The following is a 25,166-nucleotide window of genomic DNA, read 5'->3' on the forward strand; positions in this document are numbered from 1 at the left end:
GTTTACTGTGAACAGCTGTTGACAGGAAACGGAGCTCTTTGCAGCAAACGTGCTCCCTGAATTGGTGTTGGCACTTAGTCTGTCCTCTCATTTTCAAGTTTGTTTTTGGTGATTTCTTCAGTGATTGTTCTATTTATCAATGCATTTGGTTTAAATAAAAAATAGAAAAACTGAACCCACTGAGAAATCACTGAGTGAATATACTGCTAGATGGGGCCAAGACCACACCATTTGACATCATTACCCAGAATGTATTGCAAAATAAATGGTTACATTTATTGAGCATGGTTATTACATCCTTATCATTGCCCACTTCTTTGAGGAATACCAGGTGTGCCAATTTTTGTTCCAGTGCCTCAACATCAGAGACTGTCCGGAGTGGAAAAATGGCCCCCTCAGGTAGAACTGCAGTGACTGGTCCATCGAGTTGTTTTATCAGTGACTGCAACATAAGACTGTGGACCCTCTGAGTCTCCTTAATATCCTCCAGGAGGGTTAGAACACTTAAAAACATGTTCTCTTGTGAACTGGCATCAGTGGCTTGGAAAAGCCTTCTGGGATTTTGTTGTGTAACTACAGATGAAGGCGTGGAGGCTGGTGGTGGCTGGACAAATTGATGGGTGACATTCAGGTGGGGAGTTTTTCTGGACTGCATGTTCTTCAGGGCTGATGCTGGTATGGTCTCTGTCCCAGCATTGTCCCAGTCTTCATCTGAGCTTGACAGGATCACTAGCCTTAAAACACAGACGCAAACATTAAAAAATAAATGGCATGGATAATACAGTTTATCGTAAGTACAAATACTACAAGCAGCACAGATAATAGGAAGCAAGTGTTTACAAGTTCATGACCATTCCAGGAGAGCTAATGCAAATAAATTTATAGCAAACCCTGTAATTTTATCAGAAAATATTGAAGAAAAAAGTTTGTAATAATTATAATAACAATAATAATAATAATAATAATAATAATAATAATCATAATAATAATAATAATATATTTTATTTCTGGACACCCTTCATGACACTCAAGGTGAACTTCAGTCAAAAATCCATAAAATAAATAAAATACAATGAAATACAATAAGTTAGTAAAAAAGAACAAGAGAAAAGATTAAAAATTCGGAATTTAGAGCAACCAGTGTACCTAACATCATGTCTTTGGACAGTGGGAAGAAGCTAGAATACCTGGAGAGAACCCATGCAAACACACAGAAAGACCACTGTTTGAACCCCTCCCCGGCCAATCCTTGAACCAGCCACCTTCCTGCTTTGATGACACAAGAGATACACCATCATTACTGTTGTAGATGAAAAACTGCACCACAACACAAAACTTACTTTTTTATGGATGCAGTTTTCTCATTTCATTAACTGAAAAAGAACAGAATCAGCTGTTTAAAGTGTTGATATGTTATCAACATTTATAGAGTAGCTATATCAAATCTACATAACCATCTCACCAGGAGACTACAGTCCAATCAAACTCTGATCAACTGTATCGATCAAATTAATGATCGGATGTGCCAGAACGTCCTTCAGTTAAATCAAGACAAAACTGAAATAATAGTTTTTGGAGCCAAGGAAGAAAGATTAAAAGTCAGTTCTCAGCTTCAACCATTAAAGTTCAAAACTACCAAACAAGCCAGAAACCTGGGAGCTTGCCTTGCCTAGAGAGCATGAGTTTCAGCTCAAACGGGAAACTGTATTAAACATTTTGATATCCGATTCATGTAGCTTAAACACTGAAAATTAGAGAATTCTGTTACAGCTAATTATAGTAACCTATAGCCCCTAAGATCATGACTGAACCCGGTGAGCAATAGCAAAGGCCTACTGAAGATATAATTTGTCTTTATTTCTTGTCAATTTACATTATTCATAAGAAACTGTTAATTTAAAAAGTTTTTTTAAGAAAAAGGTTTACCTCCTTTTTCATTTCACTCTTCCCAACATCTACTGTTGGACTAAGTACTTGCTATACTACTTACACAATTAATAGGAAATACTTTTACTGTGTACTTTTCTAGTAATTCAATGTCAAATTGCCTTATAGATAGCAAAAAAGGAGCATTATTGTCTAACTTTGAGGTCAAATAAGATCACTTTTTTTCCATAAGTAGTTCATGAAACCTGTGTTGTTGCACTAAATACTTCCTATACTATTAACACAAATAATAGGAAATATTTTTACTGAGCACTTTTCCAGTTATTCAATATCAAAGTGCCTCATAGTGCCGGGCTACCTTCACTCCTTAATCCAGAGCTACACTCCCTCTCGAAACTTACGCTCTACCAGCGAAAGACGCCTAGTGCTCCCACCACAACGTGGCGCAAAATCAGTAGCTAGACTCTTCTCCTCTGTTGTTCCCCGGTGGTGGAACGATCTACCAAACTCCGTCCGATCCGCAGAGTCCGTATCCACTTTTAAGACCAAGCTAAAGACTCAGTTGTTTAAGGAGCATTTCCACATTTAGCTTAACTAAATGAGTCAGAAAGATTTGTCCAGCTTTTTGGCTCAACCAAGTACTGAAGAAGCTGTGTGCACTTATGCCCAAGATGATATTGTGTGATGAAATCATGCACTTATGCCCAATTTGATATTATGTGATGAAATCATGCACTTATGACCTAGTTGATATTGTTTGATGAAATCGTGATCCTGTATTTAAATAAAATGACTAAAAAAAAAAAAAAAAAAAATTATATGCACTGCACTAGCACTACATGACAGCACCTGGGTCCAACTGGACTCAAAAGCGGTCTGACTATCACTTAATTATGACGTCCCATCTTGTTTGAATTCATGCTTGTGTTGTTCTTCCTCTCAAATGTAAGTCGCTTTGGATAAAAGCGTCTGCTAAATGACTGTAGAATAGAATAGAATAGATAGCAAAAACAAGTGTTATCGTCTAACTTTGAAGTCAAATAAAATCACGTTCTTCCATAAGTAGTCCACAAATCCTGCACTTTTGCACCAAGTACTTCCTTATACCACTTACACAATTAATACGAAATACTTTTACTGTGTACTTTTCCAGATATTCAGGGACTTTGACATTGAACAGTACACAGTAAAAATATTTCCTATTATTTGTGTAAATAGTATAGGAAGTATTTAGTGCAACAACACAGGTTTCATGAACTACTTATGGAAAAAAAGTGATCTTATTTGACCTCAAAGTTAGACGATAATGCTCCTTTTTTGCTATCTATAAGGCAATTTGACATTGAATTATTGGAAAGCTACACAGTAAAAGTGTTTAATATTATTTGTGTACGTAGTATAAGAAGTTCTTAAAGCATATTTTCATTTATTTATTTTAATGCCAGACAGATTGGCATGTTATTGCTATCTGAAAGGGACTTCAAGACAAGACAGAGAGGAAGGGAAATGCTTTATTTTGAAATCCGGATGTATTCATTGGTGGTGGTTGCTTTACCACAAAGCTGAGTGTAAGTGTGCACTTGAAATACAGTGGCGGCTGGCTTGACCACGGATACGCGAGAGGCGGCTGGCTTGACCGCAGTCAACAAATGCATGTGCGCTTGGTATACAAAGACAAACTTTAGGCGGATTTTGAACACTTTAATATAACGCTTCATAAAATATATATCTAAAAATGAGTTATAGATCTTCTTCAGACTTTTCTGTAAGAAGGCAAGAAGAAAATTCAACAAACCCTACGACCAGGTCATGAAAAATGTTTTTTGCAGTACCTGTCTAGCCTTGACAGTAATCTAGCAACTGCCTTCAAAAAACCGGCAGAAACCGGTTTAGTCAAGCATTCATAAACATCTTAAGAAGCAGTACTGTCAACTTAAGAATTCACTTTGACAAGACTGATACATTTTGAGACAATAGCTTTGTAAACATTTTATAAATATTAAAAGATTAAACTTAAATAAAAATTTCTTACCTTCAACCAAAAACGTTAACCTCCTACGAAGTCCACTGTACCAAAAAAGCGCAAAATGGTGGAATGAGAGTGCTCTTACGATATTCCGCCTGTTCTTCGAAAATATGCGTGATTTCGATATACTCTTTCCCAACAATGCTTTATGCTGGGAATGGATTGGATAGAAATAAGGAAAATATTATTTAAGAGTAAATAATGGGGGGAAAGAAATAATTATATATATTTATGTGTGTGTGTGTGAGACTACTGGAAAACAAAGTGAATAATGCTCCTAAAATGTATATAAAATTCAAATATATATGTTTTATTTTAGTGTAGCCTACAGACTAAGTCTCTGACTTAGTGTTATTTAAGATTAATTTCTTTTTACAAATTAAATATTTGTTAGTTAGGACAGGATCATTAAACTCAGATGGGTTTTATCTGTGTTACCCATTCAAAACTCATGTACAACCTTCCCATTTGTTACCCATATGGTACCCATAAAATATAAGCCATTTGGATTGGCCCATCTGGGCCCTATTTGGGTGCACTAAGTGGGTCTCAGATAGGATACCCACCATAAGCCCATGCTCACTTGGAACCCCATCATCCCAAATAAATCCCATGTGGGGCCCACATTCACGTTTGTATGTTCATTCATCGTTGTGTAAACCTCCAGATTAAGCACTGTGGTGTTTGTGGCATAAACAAAATGGTCCTTGATCTGAAAACTAATTCGGAGACGCCAGTTAGAGAACTGGGCCGTTTCGATGGTACCTTTGACTAAGCAGTAGCTGCAAAGGTCTGCAAGATAATGAGCTAAGTGTAACTGTAGTAAATTGCAGTAGTATAATTACTGTCGATGTGTGAAGGTTTGAGGTGTGTGATTTTCTACCTGGCTCTGCCAGATTTAGTTTTATTTTTTTAATTAATGTTGAGGTATTTTGGATGTTGCAGGGGCAGACGAGCACACCAGGGCTCTCATTCACTGGCGGGCAGCCAATCCCTCCTCGTTCGCAGGAAGGAGGCATGCCAGTGTTGAAGCTTACAAGTAAGTATACATGTTTGCGTAACTGTGTAAATTAGGTGCTGAATATTTACAAATAAATGTGGGCAGATCATAATTTATAGGCAGTTATTAACTACTGACTAAACACAATCACAAAATAGTGTAATTTGCTCTACACTGTATTTTTTCTGTTCTTGGCAAATGGAACTAATGTTTGATTTTACATCACTTTAGATAAAAGAGTCTGCAAAGTACCCATAAAGTACATATAAACTTAAATGTTCGGCTTTGAACATATGAACTGCCAAAGTGTGTTCACCAGCGTCTTCTTAAAAAAAAGAGGCTTTGAGGGCAAGGTGGAGCCCAAGGCCCTGAAGAAAAGATGGGAGAACCTGGTGTCCAAATACAAGGTTAGATGCTGTCTTGGCCTGTGTACAGTAAAATGGTTTAAGTAAATAAACTAAAATCACAGTGATGTGTAGATATCTGTGCAGCGCATGTTTTCTTTGGCTGTCTTTATTTCTACAGGACCTTAAGCATCCCTGAACCGGGGTGAGCACAGAGGGGGGTGGGGTCACTTCTTGGAAGCGGTACAACTTGATGGATGAAGCAATAGGGAGCAGGCCGTCTGTGACACCACCTGTCCTCTTTGCCCCATCCAGCCTAGAGGTGGCAGTGAGCACACCCCCTCCTGTGGAGACGGGCACCACCTACACCCTGTCGACCCCAAAAAAGATGGTGGGTAGACACGGTGGAGGACATACTTGTTGCCTTAAAAGAGAGCGACAGTCAAAGTATGGAGGCACTTGAGCAGCGGAGAGATGAGGCCAGGAAAAGAGAGGCAAAAGAGGCTGCAGAACGGGAGGAGAGGAGGCAGCAGGAGCTGATGGAGAGAGAAGAAAAGAGGCACAGGGAGATGATGGAGAGGGAGGAAAGATTTTACAGGGATTTGAGGGAGAGGGAAGAGAAAGGACAGGGAGGTGGCTAGAAGGGAGGAGCGCCTCATGGCAGTTTTAAAGAGGCATTGTAAATAGTGTAATGTTTGTGTTTAATGTTTATGTTTAATGTCCATTATGTTATATGTTAAGCTATGTTCATTTCTAAAAAATAATTCAAATTTTATAAATTTGAAACTATATTAAAAAGTTAAATAAATTTACATTGTACTTGTTTATTATACAGACACGCACACAATTTCTTTTCCAATTAGCCTAATTTTTTATTGTTTACTTTTAAGTTCAAGATCACATTTAAATGTAGTCGTGATCTGGGGTGTAACAGATTGTTGCCATCCTCTGTCTCTTATTAGCCCCATAGATGGTTCTTGGGGGTGTTGGTTCTGCTGCTGGTTGTTCTCCAGCTGCCCTCCTGACATCAGCATGAGCATCTGGTTCCAGCAGGTCCCCGTTGCTCATGCAGATGTTGTAGAGGACAGTGCAGCAGACAATGACCTCTGGCACGTACTTGACCTCCACCTCCAGAACCTTTAAGAAGATGGCCCTCCATCTGGTCTTTAGGATCCCAAAGGACCTCTCCACCACACACCTCGCCTTTGAAAGGTAGCACTTGAAGCGAGCTTGGAGGTAGTTGCGGACAGGCAGTCTGAAGGGCATCATGAGGCAGATGGGTTGCGACAAGCAGGGGTTGCCACCATCTCCAATGATGCAGTAACCTGGTGGGGGGTAGGACTGCTTGTAGATGGGGCTGTTCTGTAGGACTCGGGTGTCATGAACTGACCCACAGTATCCCACGAAGACATCCAGAAACCTTCCAGTGTCATCGCAGATGGCCTGCAGCTGGACTGAGTGGAAGAGCTTTTTGTTGACATAACAGGCAGCGTCTTCTGCAGGGGGCTTCACCCGGACATGGCAACCATTTATGGCTCCTACCACTTGGTTGAAGGCTGCAGATCCAGCTAGGGAGATCCTCTGCAGTGGGATGGTGGACCACTTGGTAGAGGAGGTCAGCAAACTTCTCACTCGCCTTGTACACTGCCCGGTGAATAGTTGCCCAAGGCATGTCAAACGCCCTGGCAACCACAAGGTACGAGGTGGTGCTGGCCAGCCAGAACAGAAACACCAAGGTGTCAATTTCTGGGCTCCAACCATGGTCACATTCAGTGCCCACCACAGCCATTAGGGCGTTGAAGGACTGCCTTGACAGGTGGAAGTCAACCCATAGGTCACTGTGGCCTGCTGTGGAGAAGAGGGGGAGGCAAGACAGAAATATTTAAATAAAATGTTTGCTGCATCCTTGTTTTATCATCTTCCTTACTAAATTGCATTTTTTAAACTATGATATCTAAGTATAACTAAGTTCCTTTTGCCAAATGTGCACTGTATCAGTGTACACACCAATGAAAACATGTATATGATGTAAAGTACATTAAGTCAGTGAAGATTTCTTTTTATATTTAAAAGCTGTTTTACTAATGTTTTGAATTGCACTTTATACTTAATAGCAATGGGGAGGACGTGAACACACACGAATGTGTGCTGATAGTGCTTTCTATTGTTATCAACTAAGGTACACTAATACAGTGTAGGCCATAAGGCATTATTTTGGATTTGTGCATTCATTTATACAACTTCTTGCAAAGAACTTAGTCGGACGTTTACTGCAAAGTTAAGCCAGTTAAGTGGCGCTGCCATCAGGCAACGTGTAGGAGGGTCATATACATAAAAAACATAAATAATCATACGTACCAGCTCATGTTTAGCTAAAGAAAGAAGATTCTGCATCGCCGTTGAATGCAACGTAGTTTACAGGTGGGGGGAAGTAAGGGGTACACGAAAGTAAAATCATGAGTAGAAAATGCATTCTTTAAGTTAAATTAAAGCAGGCGGATTTGTTGGTGGGCAGAAGAATCGCTGTCAAATGCTGGTACGTCACTACCGGTAAGTGCAAAACTTTGGTGCTCCATTTGGGTCAGCACTGATCCATGATAGTGTGCACTACAGAAGGTATTGCCTGGTTCGCACTACCTTCCAGTGCACTCACGTAAGTGTTTGAGACACACTCGTGGTTTGAGTGCTTGTGTCTGCAGAAAAAGATCATGTTGTATTTTTGTAGAACGGGGAATTTCTAAGAAGTGAACAGAGTTTAAGTCTTGAAAACAGGTCGTCTGCACTTTGCATCTCTGTGTGTATGTGTCTCCGATTTGCAGAAGTAGCAGAGAACAGGAAACCAGTAGCAGATAGAGTAGAAACAAGGATGAGACCTGCCAAGCAACGGCTGACTAGTTAGCTATAGAGTCTAATCAATGTTTAGCTTAGGGAAGGTATAACCAGTGGTGTAGTCCAGGGTATACGCCGTATACCCACTTATTTTTCGGTCAGCATTGCGTATACCCACTTCTAAATCCCCCTGATGCGCACCATTCAGTAATATCTGTGAGCCAGGTAGCCCATTTTTTCCTTAAGGATCATGAAGCCACGACCCACCCTCTTCTGCCTCTAATTGGCTGGTACTCGCAGCCTTCACTGATTAGATTGGTTAACTTTAGACATGAGTACAGATGAGCCAATCAGAGGCAGAGGAGGGCGGGTCATGCCGAGAAAAATATTGCTAACACCTCAGGTGCCAGTGGAAAAAAAAAACTCGCTAACGGCAGACAGCAGGCGGCGGTATGCCAACCCAGTTGATGAAGGACATCATCCTGCAGGTGAGTTTTAAGGTGGTTTCCAAATAAGTCATTGTTTTAACCTACTGGCAATATGACTAGACATTTAGAAGAGACGAGATTTTGTCACCAGTAGTTAAACTGTGCGAGTTGCTAGCGTTATGAAAGGCTAATGTTACCCTAATGTTAGGTTGCTGAAGCTAGCTAGATTGGAATAATGAGGGGAAGCCGCGCCATTGTTGGTTTTCAGTAAGTGTTAATTAGAATTTCATACCAGACTAATGTTAGATGAAACTGATTATCTCAGTTTCTATGAAGCTTGTTTGTTACTGTGAAGGTCTAAATTATAACGTTTAATTTAAAGGTAATTTTAATTTTAAAGTAGCTAGGCTGGTAGTTGATTTTTCAGTACAGTAAGTTAAAAACACAAGAACTGGGACAAATAGTTTAAGATTCGGCCTAAAACAATATTGAGGTCTAATCAGAATGTCTTACTTTGTTTAGGGACAGACAAAAATGAAAAGAAAGGGAGATATTGCAGATTTTTTTATAAAGAGGCACAAATCAGGCCCAGACCAGCCCCAGGCAGACCCCAGCCCTGAAACCAGCAAACCTGGCAGCTCCCACCTGGGCGCTAGCCAGGCAAGTCAACCCAGTCTACCACCACCAGGTCAGAACATACAGAGGAAGTAAATTCTCCAGCTTATTGAAAAGTGAAGCCTCAACAAATGGTGATTTTGACAGATAACACCTCATTTTGAATGTTGGTTGTTTATGAAAATCGGGGGATCCATGATCCATGTCTTGCTGATGACTATTGTGAGTGTATGTGAGAGAGAGAGACATGGAGATGCAAAATATTTATTTTTATTTTTTTTTATTTAGACATAAATAATGACTGGCCAGACCTGTGGAGTGCTAAACAAACAGAAGACTTCAAATCCAAGAACCCCTGGTTGGGATCCAAAAACAAAAAATTAGGTAAGTTTAGGTAGATTGCCAGTTAACTAACTAGGTAACTTCTGAAACTGTGTGTGTGTGTGTGTGTGTGTGTAGGTGTGTGTGTGTGTGTGTGTGTAAAAGGACCATTCTCATGTACAGCTGTGGGTACAGTATTACATTGCTTGTTTATGCTTCACAGGATGTCTGGTCTGTAGCAGTGTAAACTCCATTGGGATCAACAAGGAGCAAGGTGTGTCACTCTCAAGAGAATGGATGAACTTTGAAATTCAAGTGTCTGGCCCTGAAAGTAGAACAACAAGTCTGTCAGTCTTGAGAAATAAGGTGAGGAAACATGCGTTGTCCAAGGCCCACTCTCAGGCTGTGAAGGTGGCAGAGCAACAGAAAGAAGCTGCCATTGACAATGCAATGGAGACCATGACTGAGTCCTACATGAAGGAAACTGAAGCTGTGTTTCGAACAGCCTACCATCTGGCCAAAAATAACCGACCCTTTTCTGACCATGAAAGCCTCATTGAGCTGCAAGAACTGAATGGTGTAAAAATGGGCTCAATACTTCATTCACGTTACAGTGCAACGCAAATAATACAGCATGTTGCTAGTGAGATGCAGAGCAAAATTGTCAGTAGCATTATAGCATCATCCAGTAAGTTAGCTGTTCTGATTGATGAGGCATCTTCTTTAAGTCACAAGGCTGTCATGACAGTTTCTATTAAAGCATCAATTCAAGAAGAAAGCCCTGAGTTTATATTCCTGGAACTTGTTGAACTTGAAAATCAGAGAGCAGATGGCATAGTACAGGCGTTACTTACCTGTTTAACTAATGCTGGCTTTACAGAAGAGTGGCTTCATGAAAACTGGGTAACATTTGTATCTGATGGAGCCAGTGTCATGCTAGGAAAGAAGTCAGGAGTAGCAACCAGGCTGACTTGGAGATTCCCGAAGCTTTTTGTATGGCACTGTATGAACCATAGACTTGAACTTGCTGTGTCAGATGCAGTTGATGAGGTAAACTCTGTCAATCACTTTAAAGCTTTTATCCAGAAGCTATACTCTCTGTATAGTGTGTCAAACAAAAATGAACGTGAACTTGTGAATGCAGCAGCTGAAGTAGGCTCACAACTTCTTCGCATTGGCAGAATCTTGGATGTACGTTGGGTGGCCAGTAGCTTTCGAACTGTTCGTGCTGTTTGGACATCCCTGGGAGCTCTTGTGCAGCACTTTAAAAATGCTTGCAGTGATGAGATAAGGTCCACAAAAGAGAGGCAGATGTACAGAGGTTTGTTAAACCGTGTCCAAAGTCCAGAATTTATTTGTGACCTTGGGCTTATGTACGACACACTCCATGAATTAAGTGTTCTGTCACAGGAGCTTCAGTCTCGTTCTATAACTCTCCTCAGAGCAGAGCATCTGCTGAAACGCTCAATCAGAGTGATCCAGTCATTCAAAGAAAGTCCAGGTGAGAAATATAGTGAGGCTTTAGAAGCAAAACAGACTGGAGAGTATCGGTCTATAACCCTGAAAACAAATGCAAAGCTGAAGTCCATCAATCCAGGTCAGTTCTTACAAAGCCTTGTGAACAATCTGGAGCAGCGCTTATCTTTTGAAGATGAGACCGTCATGGACCTCAGCATCCTTGATCAGAGTAAGTGGCCATCAAAGCCCAGCATTCGCCATGGTGAAGAACAAGTTAAGCGACTGTGCAAGCGATTTAACTTGTGCACAGACCAAGCACTGAATGGGATGCGGGACCTACTGGAAGAGCCCAGTAGTGAGCCTAAGGACCTAAAACCACTTATCAACTGTATGAAAACATTCCCTGTCAGCACAGCAGAGTGTGAGAGGAACTTTAGCCTTATGAACAATATAAGCTCAGACAAGAGGGCTGTCCTTCTGATCTCAAACATATCAAAGTTGATGATTATTAATATCATTGGCCCACCAACTTATAGGTTTGATCCTAGAAAATATACAAGGACCTGGTTGAAAAGCCATCGTAATGCCTCTTCTTTGCGTTCCAGACAGTGCAGGGTGAAAACCCCTGAAAGCAAATCTGTCTGGAATGTACTTTAGTATGTATCCCCTTTAATGAACATGAAATGAATGAACATGCCCACTGAAGAAAGTACAAGCTGAGTGAAAGCTGATCCTCTTTTCCCTTTGTATAAAGTCTTTAGTCTGATATTCAAAAAATGAAATTCAATATTTGTAGCAATATTTATGTACATGTGTTCAGTTATTGAAAACAAAATTATTCATTTACATTTGCTGACAGTGCACTTTTAAGTTTATCAGATTTTTTTTTATGTTTGGAAGAGAATGATTTGTGTGTTTTATTTATGATGAAAAATGAACAAGGATGCATTGTCAACCTTAGATTTGAAGTATTTTCTTTAAATAAATGTTAAAAAAAATTACTGAAACACCATGTGTGCCTCATTGTAAATACATTTTACATTCATCCATGCTGCTTGTGTGACCAGTAGTGGTAACTAAAAACTGCTCCTAATCAAGTCATAAATCATTTTATAACAGTGAGCAAGTAGAAACGATGGATTTTTGGGTAAACAACTATAGTAGTCTAAACATGTCACTGTTTCTAAAACAGCTTTTTTTGGACTACTTGGAAAAAAGGAAAAAAACGTGGTGAAAATTGAGTATACCCACTTCTCCATGGACCACTACACCACTGGGTATAACTACTGGGTTTAGGGAAAGCAGCAACATTCTGATTTTGGCTCTCAGCAGCAGAACTCCTCTGTATCCAGAGAGGGTGAGATAGTCTCAGAACCCAGACTACTGTGCACATTTCCAATTATTTGTAAAATAAATGTCTTAATTTAAGAAAAGTTGTTTGTTTTCACTGGCCAAATCAACAAACACACGTGGAGGAAAATCTCAGGTAAAAAGATATTATTGTGGAACAATACCTGGTTAATTAAGGAAGTGGGAAAATTAGTACCTACTTGGTTGATATTGTGGAAAAAGTACCTGGTCTTTACTACCTGTGCATTTTAAAGGTTTTCTTTAACAGCCTCTACCAAAGGATCTTCGAACTACAGGTGGGGGGGGGGGGGGCTACCATATAAAAGCAGCCAGCCTGCTGCATTGCTCCTCACTCTTGCTCAGACTCTGAGAGACAGAACGGGCTACAAGCCAGTATAAGCTTTATTTAGTTTTCACTTTAAGTGCCTAGGCTTGAAGAAGATCCGGATTGGATCAAAACATCACTGACGAGCACACATTTATTTTATAGCCTCAATAAAGGTTATATAGCCAGCTTTTTTATCTTTATGTCCTTTCTTATTTTCTTATTCTTAAATCAAGGTTTTTCAATTCTTTTATAAATATATGTGGATTCATACCTGCACTTATTTCTTAATATGTCACTGATTATATAACAAAGGCTAACATAGAAAAATAATTAAAAGAATACAAAATAAGGGCAGAATGGTTGCTGCACAAAATGGCTGGACTGTGGTCCACCATGGCAGGTGCCAAGCATACCAGAGAAGGGACCCGGGCAAGGAGACCTCCTGGGGGGACTTCTGGAACCACATCTAGCAACAGTAGGTGCAGATGAGACACTACACCTGTAGGAGAGGTGGAGAAGAGAGGTGAATCCTGGAATCATCAGGAAACAACTACAGCATAGTACTACTGTTTACCTGCACTGTGGAGCATGTCTGCAGTTTGTGGTCTGCTTGCCAGATCAGCAAGTGTTTGCACAAACTTCATATTTGCTTTCTGGTGCTGATTCAAAACTAAAGAAAAAAATCCAGAAAAAACACATGAAATACAAACTGAATCTTCCTCGTTCTGAAGCAGACCACCTCAAGTATCTCACCTTGATTAATCTGCCGTTGGCTCATTCTGCCACCTCCAAAGCAAAAAACGAAATGGCTCCTCTCGAAGATCACACTTCGAAGTGCAGATTTGTCGGCTTCATACGTAATCGTGGTGTCCAAAGTACTGTCCAAATTCACAGAATTTGAAGGAGCCTCTGAATGCACCCTTCAAATCTGCATTTCGTTTGGCCCCAAACGAAGGCTACTGGTGATGCATCCTTTGCGGCCTCTTTTCTCCCTGAATTCATTGCACACAAGACAGCGGGGAATCAACAACCAGTCTCAGAAGAGTACGTTTTAGGTTTCAATAAAGTTTTGTTAAACAATACTTTTTTAAACTACACTTTAGTAGAAATGTTACAAAATCAAGTACATTAAAAACATGTTTGTTAAATGGTGACATTAAAATTCTGTAATATTGATTTTTGTGGATTTTTAAGGGGTTAATGAAGTGTGTACCAGCTGGAAAACAACAGAGCCTCAGACCATGTTTTTTTTTTTTTTTACTGTCGGTGTTGCGGTCGGTGTTAATGTTCACTGAAGAGTCCTATGAGTAATTTCAGAGGTTTAAGTGATTAAACGTTCTGTGTTTTTGCTATGGGGAATTCTTGTTGGTTAGGTAGGCTGTCCCATTTCACGAACATTAAGCTGACTTTGAAGTGTGTTGACTACAAAGGGTACTCTGTAGTCAGCTGTCATTTTAAACCAAAGGAGTTTTACAGAACTGGACAGTCAACTGGTTTAAAGGAAGAAGAGATACCATCCATTTTTAATTTTCCTGACCATCATTGCAAAGTTAGTGCCATGACAATTTCTCATATAATCCTAATATTTCACTAATACAATGGAGACCCTAATACATGATAACAAAATACATTAGAAATGGTTTCATCCAAATGATCCCTGATATAAACATTTAGAACATAGTGTCACCTCCCTGATGTTAAAATGTACTATTCTTTACGAAAGTGTCTTTGTTCCTGTGTTGGGGTTGGTCTGTTCTTTGGTTTGTGTTATATTTTGATCTTTTGATATTTTGAAGTTTGTAGTCTGATGTTTGTCGTGATACTGTAATTGTAATAGTTTAGCGTTTTAGGTTTTTGTGGTGTTAGTTCTGTCATGATTTCGGTTTATAGTTTGTGATTTTCAGGTTTTATTTCTGAGTTGATTATGGTTTAGGGTTTTGGTTTGTCACGCTTAGTTCTGTTTTGACCGTTGTTTCTAGTTCTGGTTTTTGTCTTGCTTAGTTTTCTGTTAAGATCATAATTTTTGTCATGTTTTAGTTTTTGTCTTGATTTTTGGTTTATAGTCCTGGGTTTTGTCATGTTTAGTTCAGTTTTCCTGTTTCTGGCTCGTTAGTTCACCTGGTCTGATTACCCATTCACTTCACCTGTTCCTTATTACTCCCTCTGTGCATATATACCCCATGGTTTTCAGTTTGCCCATGTCAGATCCTTGTGGTTCAGCCCCTGTTTTCTGTTTTTCCCTTGCTCCTTGTTGACCTGTCTTCTGCCTGTTTGGGTCTTCACCCCCACCTCCAACACACAAAAGAAAGAAGACATACTTTTTTTTCAAACCACATTGCATGGTTGAGTTATGCTAAAATACCAAATAATATGTAATAACAGGTAGTAGTCTGAATAATATAGACCTATCTGAAATACATACCAGACAAAGGCTCTATGAAAAACTAATTTAATGGCTCTTTAATGGCTTGGTGGGAATTTCTAAAAATAACCTATAAAGTAAAAATAAAGTCTTCACTTTTTCCTTGTAAGCTTCCACCCATCTGGAACAACCCTGACATCCACCCAAACAAAAAGCTGATTTATTTCACTCAATGGAAAAATAAAGTAAATAAAACAGAACATATAAAAGAAAATGGAAGCTTCTTGTCATTTAATATTTTCACTTCACAATATAGAATCAGCAGCACTAAATTTTTAAAATACCACCAACCAAAATTTATTATATGTAAAAAAAGTATACCATTAACCAATTAAACTACCAGCTACCTAATCAAGGTAGATGAATTCTTGAATCTCCATGCCCCGAAGCTATTTAAAAAAAAAAATTTAGACTGTTATCTAAACTACAAGACTCAATCTCTCCTCCAACTTCAAAATGGGAGGCTGACTTATCCAGTAACTTTTATCAAAATGAATGACTAAGAATTCAAATATGCAACTAATAAAATTCAGAATTTTGCATAGAACTTATTATACAGGACAAAGGTTGTTCAGGATGGGTCTGTCACAATCACATATCTGCTTACACTGTACTGATAACGTGACATGGTTTAAATGTAAAATTCCTGCAAACGCCACACTGTGTCAACTAGGTAACTTGGGTGACATTAACATGGCAATTAACTCTACACATGATCCTCACGGCATTATGTGTCACAAAGAAAATGATTCTTGTGGGGAAAAAAAAGAAAATGTCACAGGTGGCACCACCACCAGAGGTTCTTTTGGATTAGGGGAAGCAGCGTTAGACCACTATTAAAAAAAAAAAAAAAAAGGTTTTAGAAACAGTTTATTAATATAAAAAGAAAAGATGAGTCATCTTCCAGTCTTGGCCCTCAGAGTGTCCCGTAGTGTCCAGGCATGCAGCCTCTGGCAGCTCTCCAGGTGGGAACTTGCCATCTACTCACCTCTTCTCTGTCGTACACAGCAAAAACAGATGTGTCAAAAATGACACATGTTGTGCAGAATTTTAACACATGTGCTGGGTGTGATCAGGGACAACACATCTTGTGTTAATTTCAACACAACAGATGTGTTGACCATTTTAACACAGAAATTGTGTCATGAAATTTTACACAAAAAATGTGTAATTTTAACACATAATGCACAATCAATGTGTGAGCCATTTTACACACACGATGTGTTAGTAAACACTCAAATGTGTAATTTTATGTGTAACTGCAAACTAGTCAGCAACAGACTATACTGTAAATGTGTTGATATATAAATAATACATTAAAGTGCTAAACATTATCCTGCATTTGTAACTGGATAATGTGACAAGATTAATCATTTACACTTAATAATAAAAAGTGTCTTAGTGTCAGTGCTCTGAGTAAAATACAGTGGCCAGTACACTCAAACATTATTTATGACAAATAAATATTTTTATTGTCAGAGTTCATTCAAGTAATTTCCACATTCAATACATATTGAACACTGAAAAAGCTTACACAGGCAACTGCATATCAATATACAGTACAATATAAAATAAACTTTTGGATTGTGTTATATATAACAGCTTTAACAGGTAATCAGAACATTCTAACAGCTAAAGACTTCTGAAATTCATTCTGAAAAGCTATACAATCTTGTATCTTGGGCTCAAGTATAGCTCATCTGTACTGAAACCCAACATTATGTCCAAAGGCCTGAAATCTGAAGCATCAGTCAAGCTGATCATTTCATACTCCTTACTTTTTTGTACTGCGTATGCATAAAAATGGTCATCAAAGTACTTCACTGTAAGAATTCTTACAAACAGAAGAAAAGCAACATTTCCATCCTGTGGTAAAATATGAATGATTTCACCAAACAAAGGTTCTCCTCGCTTGTCTGCTTTTAGAGGCAGTACAGAGCCAGTTTTGTACGTTTGTCCCAGTCTGCTAATACTGTGAGCAACATAGACAGTGTTGTTCAAAGTAAAGTCATCGCCATAGATTGATCTAAGATTGTCCAACATTTTTTGTGCTTTATTCAAAGACTTAACAGTGACCATGCATGTATTTGTAACACTCACTTTCTCAGAGAAAGGGTCACCTAACTTGAAGCTATACATTTGCTGAACTTGATGTTTATAGCTCAGTGTTTTAGAAATATTTTTGAAGTTTCCAACCACATGAGCATGTCTTTTTAACGGATTGTGCTTTGCCTCAAATCTCATGCACCAAAGCTGAGAAATGGGTCCAAACGTCACAAGCATCCTCGGATAATGGACCATAAAATGGTGTTTAGGAGTCAGATTTTGGTCACAGAGTTCCTTGAATAAAGTGTGGTGGTCTATAACTAGTTGTTTCAGATATACAGCGAGCCCATGTGTGACGACAGGAGCAAAGACAATGCTGCATATTTCTTTCAGAAAAGTAAATAAATGCCAATGCTGACTTCTCCTGTCAACAAGATCACCAATTAAAAAGGGTAACACCTGGAGCAGGCACCACATTTGAGAGGCGGTCTGTTTCACTGCATTAGAAGATTTCAGATTAAGAATAACACTAGGTTTGTTTTTCTCATTTCCATACCCATAGTTAAAACTGGAAATTCTTTCATTCAACAGTTCTAGGGTAAAACATTTGTCTTCATTAATGAAATGACGTAACACTAGTCTCACCTCTAAAGGGGCGACACCCTCGAGGATATCATGCATAATGTCAACGCATGTGTTTTCTGTAACATGAAAATACTTCAGTTTATTCAAACAAGAATCTTCCTTAATTCCAGTTGAGCTTGGATCATTGCGTCTGACATGCTCCTGATAGTTTTCCCTTGTACGTTTCTAAAATTTGTCCTCATCATAAACAAACTGAGCAACAGTTTTGTCAGCCATGCAAAAGTGACAAAACCTGTTTGCTGAAAAGCTCTCAACATAACCACATAGGGAATGGATAGCCAAGTTGTCTGCAGTTAAAACACAGACTGTTCCATACAGTTGATGTTTCTCTCCTTGAAATTCTACTTCTACACCTGAAGCCTCAAGGATTTTGAGGTCATCTAACAGTGCCTCAAAAATCTTTCCAAATCCGTAAACCTCTCTGTCAATAGTATTAAACAACAGACACAAGTGAATATTGTTAAGACAAGAGTTATATTCTTGTGGCAGATTCCTAAGGGAAAAATAAACAGCTCCCATTTTATGAACTTTTGTTTTAGAGCCCAAAGGGTTTGTTGTTTCCCAATCGTCAAAATACAGTTGTATTTGAAGAGCCTGACTATATTTTTCAAACAAAGGATGAGATAAAAACTGAGAGCCATCAGAATAGCTGGACAATTTCCCCTTAGACTGATTTGTATTCTGCGAGTAAACTTTTTGCATTTGGTTGTTACTGAATAAAAATTTTATTGTTTCAATTATTGATATGTATTGGCATGTGTCACATGCCAACACTTGTTTGTGTTGTCCATTTTTTCTTAGGGTATCTGCCCTATGACCCAGAAAAATTTCTTTAGGCTTCACAAGACCAAATTTGTCTTCAAAGTATTTGGTCATTTTGAAAGGTGTGTTGACGTCTTTGAACATGTGTTTAGCTTTTTCAAAGTCACTCATCACAGACTGGACTGGCTCACTGTCAAGTGGTACCTGAAGATAATCCAAAAGTGTTGCTGTTGAGTGTTGGAGACTGTCTACAGTCCTCTCTAGTACCTCTTGTGTACAGGCAATACTCCGTGAGACATCATTCAAAGTTGCGTTTGATGAACTGTACAGTTGTGCCAAAAAAGAGGCAACACAGTCACTAGGATTTGTGGGTTTACATGAGACCACATGTGCCATTTCCTCAAAATTTGTTGTGTCAGTGTCAGCTGTCTCTGACAAAACTGGGTTATCAAATGACACATTATTGTCTACTGATGTTGTTACAGACTGGTGGTCTCTATGAAGGTGTTTAGAAAAAGAATTTAAGGTATGGTATGTCCTTGGGCAACCATCTTGGCTGCAGATTATAGTCCAGTCCTGTCCATCTGAAAATGTATGTATCTCTCGCAGGTGCCAAATGACTTTCTTTATTTCTGTAGATACTTCTTTTTTGCACTTTGGACAGATATACATTGTTGTGTGGTTTACAGTGTGTTGAGTTTTGAGATGAGTTCCAGTACCTTAGCTCTCCTGTTAGTTGAAATGGACACTTCGTAAATATATTCAAAAAAGGTGAACACCGAGCTGAGCTGTGGTGGATACGCCAAGTTGCAAACCCAGTACAGCTTGAAGAGTTTGTCCACAGCACATGTAAGGCCATCATCGACAGGGATCGTCACTCTGTCATTCCTTCCAAGAATGATGTATTGTCTTGTTGCACTTTTCAGGCTGCCAATACAGATCAGCTGTGGTTGTGTTCTTCCATCCAACTCAGTATTGCTGGAGAGGGATGCGATGCTTGTTCCACTCTTAGAAGAAGAGGAGAAGAAGCAGAAGACAAAACAAAATCATTTCAGAAGTCTGAAGGCACACTTGGCAAGATTTTCAAGTTAATTAATCATCATCGTATGTCTGTAGATGGTAAAATGATAAATTACATTAGAACATTTTTTCCGAGACAGCAGGGGGTGGTAAAAACCATCAAGTTACCAAGATTCCCTTTAAAAAGCACCACTTATTAAAAGGTTGTTTAGGTCTTTATATGTGCTGTATAACATTAATTAAAAGATAAACCACACATACCGGCACGAAATCAAGAAGGTATGAAATTGCAGATTTGACACTGCAACGAGATCCTGGCAGTGGTGGCAAGAGATGCGTTAGTGCCACAAGAATTGTGTAGCACTTCTCGTCTGAAAATTGATTTAGAATAGGTTAAAGCAGCGAAATAATTTTAATGTGGGATTAGAAGGTGCATTACATACTGTACATCATCTGTATGTTAGAAACACAAGTAAAGTAATAAAAATTGAAGAGAACAAAGAAGATACATACCGTCAGTTTGGTCTTCCAACCCCTCCAGAAGAGCTGCAACATTGCACTTTTCATTGGTAGCAACTGCTCTCAGCTTTGGAATGATGCTGGCTTCCCATCGTCTGATGAACAGATCTGCCTTTCCATTTGTCATTTTGCTGAACTCAGCATCAAGCTAATGTAAAAAGAAGACACCTTCAAATATATTCAAAGTTTGCTTATAATACAAAACATTCTTTAATTTCTATTAAAATAGTTATTATATTGAGTCCTTGGTTCTCAATCTGTGGCACACCTACAGTACTACTGATGTTATGCAAGCTGTCCAGTGGTATACAAAGAATCTCAGTATTCAAGGATTAAAGTTCAGGATAGGTTAAAGGATTCAACAATGAACAATAGTGTTCCAAATTAGTATGGAAATTGTAATTAAGTGTCATAAAGATTAGATTTTTTTGTTTTCAATTAAACTCATGGATGGGATTGTGTCTCAGGACTTAGTGGACCACTCAATCTTAGACTCTTGTGATATTTTGTTTACTAGTTATGGCCCAATTAAATTTAATTATTAAGATACAGGAATGATGACTGAGGTGCAATGGGGGACCTACCAGACTTGGCATATCCAAAAAGCGTGGGTATTCACTGAAGATCTCAGTCATTGTGGGACTTTCCTTTGATATCCACAATCTACGTCTGGTGTATGTCTTCTCCATTGCTGATTTGATTGAAGATATATTGTCTGAAGAAGGCCTGAGCCGTTTCATGAGGGTAATCCACTCAGTCAAGCTGCTTTCAGGCTGGTCGAGTTCTGATTCTGGTCCATCATCGCACGTTATTTTGCGCTTTGTGTAACGTCGCTGCTCTGATTCCAAATGTCGGCGCATGTTGCGTAGTCTCATCTCCAAAAATCCAGAGTGTGATGACGGATCATAAAAATGTTCCTAAGATTATAAAAACAAAATAATCTTAAAGCAATATGTCAACATACTGGCAGAAAAATCAAGAAAAAAGTGTGAGAAAGAGGAAAAATCATTAAATGCAACTTACAAATCCATCTCCTTTTCCATCAATCTGGACTCTCATTGTTGGGAAAGTGGTGACAATACTCTTTGCCAGGGAAAGCTTTTCAGCACTTGATGGGTAACTGAGAGGGACAAAAAAAACAAAGACAAAAAAAAAACATTTTACCCAAACAGGCAGAAAATGTAACTGTAAGCCAAAGTATATGAGTATGTGTAAGGCATACACTTACAAGCCATGCTTCTCCACCAGGTTACTGACGCATACTTTCACAAGGAGCCTCCTTGACGCTGTTGTTAGTGTGCCCGTTTTCTTCTCCTCTTCAAGTATTTGTGGTGCTTTGACTTGAATAAGAGACTGCAGGCTTCCTTGTTCGTCATTTCTTGTTGGCAGTTGAACATGCTGCTTTTGACAGAGAGAGAGACATTGTGGATCTCTTACCAAGCCTTTTCCCTATATTAATTGTAGCGCCTTTCATTTAATTTAATATACACTGTGTTCCAAATTATTATGCAAATGTTGTTTGCATTTTCCCTACACAACCAGGAGCCATTGTTCCTGGAATCTACAATAAACAATTAATAACATACAACCCAGCAAATTCAGTATTTTCACACTAAAATTTAATTCTATGTACCATGCCAATTATTGCTTTGTTTCTGGAAGTCTCAGTGTGTGCTTAGAACGGAGATACAAACACCCCTTAACAGTAAACATGCTTCTTGTACAATTTAAAGATCATAAAGATAAATAGACTGGGAGGTCATACTCCCAAGCAATGCTCAGATTCTTACACACACACGCGCGCACATACACACACAAAATGCAGATATATAAATAGAAATACTGTCAATTGTTATACAAAAAGCTTGTCAAATACCTGGAATTGATGTACTTCATGATGTACTGCATTCATACGGGGCAGAGGAGCAGGCTGCATTAAAAGTGAAACACACCATGAATCTCTAACCAAAATTTGTTCTGGTATTCATAACAGCATTCCTCAAATGTATATGCCATGACATTTTGCCCCCCCTCTTATTTAACTTAATGTAAAAGAAATAAAATGACATGCTAAAAGGCACACATGTTAACAGAGGATTAACAGACTGACATTAGAACACTGACACAAATAAAACTATGCTACAAAAAGAAAATACCTGGAATTGATGTGCCTCTCTGGCCTTTGTTTGGGGTAGCACCTCTGTTATGAATATCTGAAATCTGTCAAAGTTTGCTATATCTCTATCTGCTTTATCAACATCAATGTAATCTTGGAATTCTGAATTATATTTCATAATTCTTTCAAATGCAAATGCAGGTTCTGCAGATGTTGTGACATTTATCAACTGTTCCAAACTAGTAACCGAATAAATTTTTTTTTAACACTCTTTTCCATTTTTTAAAACGCTAGCAAGAACTTTGACAGGCTCAGATTCAAGAATTTTATCCTGGAGAGAAAGAGCAGAGGGTAGGACATACGGTGAGTTTACAGTTGTTGCAAGTGAAAGTGCATGTTAAATATAAACTTAATATATAAACAAATGTAAGTGTGCAGATGTCATGTTATTTTAAGTCCTTGTCATAATCAATTGTTGTGACAGACCACACAAAAGCTTATCAAAAATGCTTACTCACTATACATAATCCACTTCCCACACCAGACAAACTGTTGCCAAAATGTGACAGTAGTGAAGTAGTTGTACTTAGTTACTTTACATCTGTGGTAAAGACTTCCACAAATGAGTGAAATCGGTCTTTAATGCATTTTCACCAATCAGAAATAGGTTTCACAGATCATAAACTATGTTTTCCAGATTGTGTGCTCTGTAGAATAATCTAGGGCAGGTTTGACGGCATTGATTATCAATGAAACGGAGGGTTACCAGAGAAATACAGTCACTTGCGTTCTGATTTAAACACAAACACAGGTCGGCAGCATGAAGCAAACTGGCAATAAATCGTATACTGCAAAATTAACAATTGACAACAATCTGTATCCCGAAGACGACAAGGGACAACATGTTTCGGTCAGCAGCAATGTAATGAGCACGGCATAACACACACAAACAGTGAAATGCAAAATATTGGGTTAGACGCTAATATAGCAACAAGCTAGCGCATTTTCCCATAATGAGACGGTGCACTTGAACACCAAGTCAAAATTATCAAATACAGCTCGGATCGCTATTGTAATGGAAAATTTACACAGAACCCTTATATTCTGTAGACTACACTTTGCATTGTTAAAGCTTGGCTTATGTTTTACTTAGGGAGGAGAATGACTGTGTACCCAGATAAGGATTTAGTGAGCTCCCCTTCCCCCTTTTCTTTTCATCCTTGTACCAGGCCATGAGGGGTTTACTACAATGACCTTCGACCTCGATGTTATCAGCTCAGGCTCTGGCTCTATATTAACCAGAGCACACATGTATCTCTTCAGACTCACTTAGCAGATCTTTCTGACTGTGTGACTCTCATTGCTGATCAGCTCTTAATGAAATACTTTGTTTGATTCTCACTTAGTGTGTGATCTTTGATAAATAAAAATTCCACAACAATTTGGCGTCACGAACAGGATATCTTGAGTGACTGACCGGAGGACCAGAACCCGTGATTGCGCATCCTGAAGGATTCTTCAGCCCCTGGGTCAGCCTTAACCGTCAGGGGACGGCGGAGGGACTCCGTTCAGGCACCACTGATATCCAGAACGAAGACTGCGTGTGGAGCAGCACCCAGAATCACACACGGTGAGAAGTTTTCATATTGGAGTCTCATTTACCACCCTTTTCTCACTATCTTATGAAAATAGGGTAGGGTCCCACTATCTTGTGAAGGCAAGATAGATCACTATTCTACTGCGGTAGGGTAGGGTTAGTCCGGCACTGAGGTGAAAACTTCGGTGGGAATAATAGGCGTTTTAGTCAATTTTTGTGCCTGAGTTTGGGCTCCTCTAAGAAGAAAAATCCAGCAAGGAGACGTCCTAGCTGCAATGGGAAATACAGCTGTTAAGGAGAAGGAGGGTAAATGGAATCCCCAATATGTAACAAAGAAAAAAAAAGAAAAAAAAAGAAATAAAAGGGCCAAACAATAAAAGGACATAAATATAAGTAATATAATAAATACATAAATATTTCAAATAGGTGCACCGTATAAAATAAAATAAATAAAGAAGAAACAAATATATAATAAATAAAATAAGCGTATTGCTGAAGCATAAAAGGAAAGAATAATGAAACCAAAGAAGAAGATAACAACAAAAAGAGTCAAAGAGTGTGTGAGTGTGTGTGTGTGGCTGGAGATTCTCTCACATTCCGAAGCATCAGAGAGAGAGGACACGTTGGTAATAACGAAGCTCTGTCTAACAGTTTGATTGAGAAATCTCATGAAGAAATAAAATGGTACTTTTAGCATTAAAAACTCAATTAGAAGGAGATGCTAAATTTACGTCTGGAAAAGATCCAGATAATGAAAAATTATCTGATCAGACTGAGGAAATGTTTTGCTCTGCTCCAAAATACTTAATACACACAAGGACACTTTCGGGTTGTAAAAGCTGGTTGTCTGTTGGAAAAAAAATAGAACATTTTATCCATAAGTTTATCTGAAAAACTATAGTTTTTGAGTCTCAGCTGACTTGTATTTGCATTATAAAATATTTTTTTATAAGAATTTCATTCCTTTCTTATGGACACCTTCATCACAATACTTTAATTTTATTGTGTTCTTTCTACTTAATTTGTGTGTTCTTTTAAACTTGTAAAATATAAATAATTTTTACCTTAAAGGAAATTAGATCTGTTAAATCTGAAAGACACTTTGCTTACAATGAAGAATGCTTTTGCTTATACACACACACACACACACACACACACACACTGAAGATTTACTTTTAGCATTATCAAATCTTTGAGAGAAAAAAACTTGCATCTTTCCTCAGACACATACATAATCTCTATAGGATAAATATTGACCCTATTTTCCTTTTTCTTTTTTTCCCCCTCCCTCCGTCTCTGTCGGAGACACCCTCTCCTGAAGCTCACAGGCTGCGTACCTGACCCGACTCAGTTCTTCCGCCTGGATAAAAGTCAGCAGAGACCCACTGATATATATATGTATATATGTATATAAACTTTCTATCACCACCATGTCCTACGAACTGATACGGAT

The 25,166-nt window shown here is 38.6% G+C and overlaps 2 long non-coding RNA genes across 3 annotated transcripts; one reads left to right on the top strand and one right to left on the bottom strand.

Moving 5' to 3' along the window:
* Window positions 1–8,961: 8,961 nt before the first annotated feature.
* On the top strand, window positions 8,962–9,693 carry LOC121633085. 2 transcript variants are annotated; one of them, XR_006009001.1, is made up of 3 exons: window positions 8,962–9,263; window positions 9,418–9,513; window positions 9,674–9,693. It is a non-coding gene; the product is annotated as an uncharacterized LOC121633085 (long non-coding RNA). The 2 variants fall into 2 exon arrangements; XR_006009000.1 differs by lacking the exon at window positions 9,674–9,693 and having other exon boundaries at window positions 9,418–9,514.
* Window positions 9,694–20,395: 10,702 nt separating this feature from the next.
* Window positions 20,396–21,583, bottom strand: LOC121632743. Its single transcript, XR_006008962.1, has 3 exons — window positions 21,229–21,583; window positions 21,024–21,120; window positions 20,396–20,917 (listed from the first exon to the last, which is right to left on the bottom strand). It is a non-coding gene; the product is annotated as an uncharacterized LOC121632743 (long non-coding RNA).
* Between the last annotated feature and the right edge of the window lie 3,583 nt (window positions 21,584–25,166).

Source organism: Melanotaenia boesemani, chromosome 21 (genome assembly GCF_017639745.1).
Source record: "Melanotaenia boesemani isolate fMelBoe1 chromosome 21, fMelBoe1.pri, whole genome shotgun sequence".
NCBI lineage: Eukaryota > Metazoa > Chordata > Actinopteri > Atheriniformes > Melanotaeniidae > Melanotaenia > Melanotaenia boesemani.